Here is a 637-nt window from a genome sequence, read left to right as displayed (position 1 = left end):
TAATGTAAGATACTGGGTGTAATATGGGGGAGGGGGGCTATGTACTGTATGCTGTGTATAATGTAATATGGGGAGGGCTGTGTATGCTGTGTGTAATGTAGGATACTGGGTGTAATATGGGGGAGGGGGGCTATGTACTGTATGCTGTGTATAATGTAATATGGGGGAGGGGGCTATGTACTATATGCTGTGTATAATGTAATATGAGGGAGGGGATCAGTGTGTGCTGTGTTTAATGTAATATACTGGGTGTAATAAGGGGGAGGGGGGCTATGTACTATTAGCTGTGTATAATGTAATATGAGGGAGGGGATCTATGTGTGCTGTGTGTAATGTAAGATACTGGGTGTAATATAGTGGAGGGGGGCTATGTACTGTATGCTATGTATAGTGTAATATGGGGGAGGGGATCTATGTACTGTATGCTTTGTATAATGTAATATGGGGGAGGGGATCTGTGTTAGCTGTGTGTAATGTAATGCACTGGGTGTAATATGGGGGAGGGGGGCTATGTACTGTATGCTGTGTATAATGTAATATGGGGGAGGGGATCTGTGTGTGCTGTGTGTAATGTAAGATACTGGGTGTAATATAGGGGAGGTGGGCTATGTACTGTATGCTATGTATAGTGTAATAT

Source organism: Pseudophryne corroboree, chromosome 4 (assembly GCF_028390025.1).
Source record: "Pseudophryne corroboree isolate aPseCor3 chromosome 4, aPseCor3.hap2, whole genome shotgun sequence".
In the NCBI taxonomy this organism is placed as follows: domain Eukaryota; kingdom Metazoa; phylum Chordata; class Amphibia; order Anura; family Myobatrachidae; genus Pseudophryne; species Pseudophryne corroboree.
Note: the sequence above shows the minus strand (reverse complement) of the source record.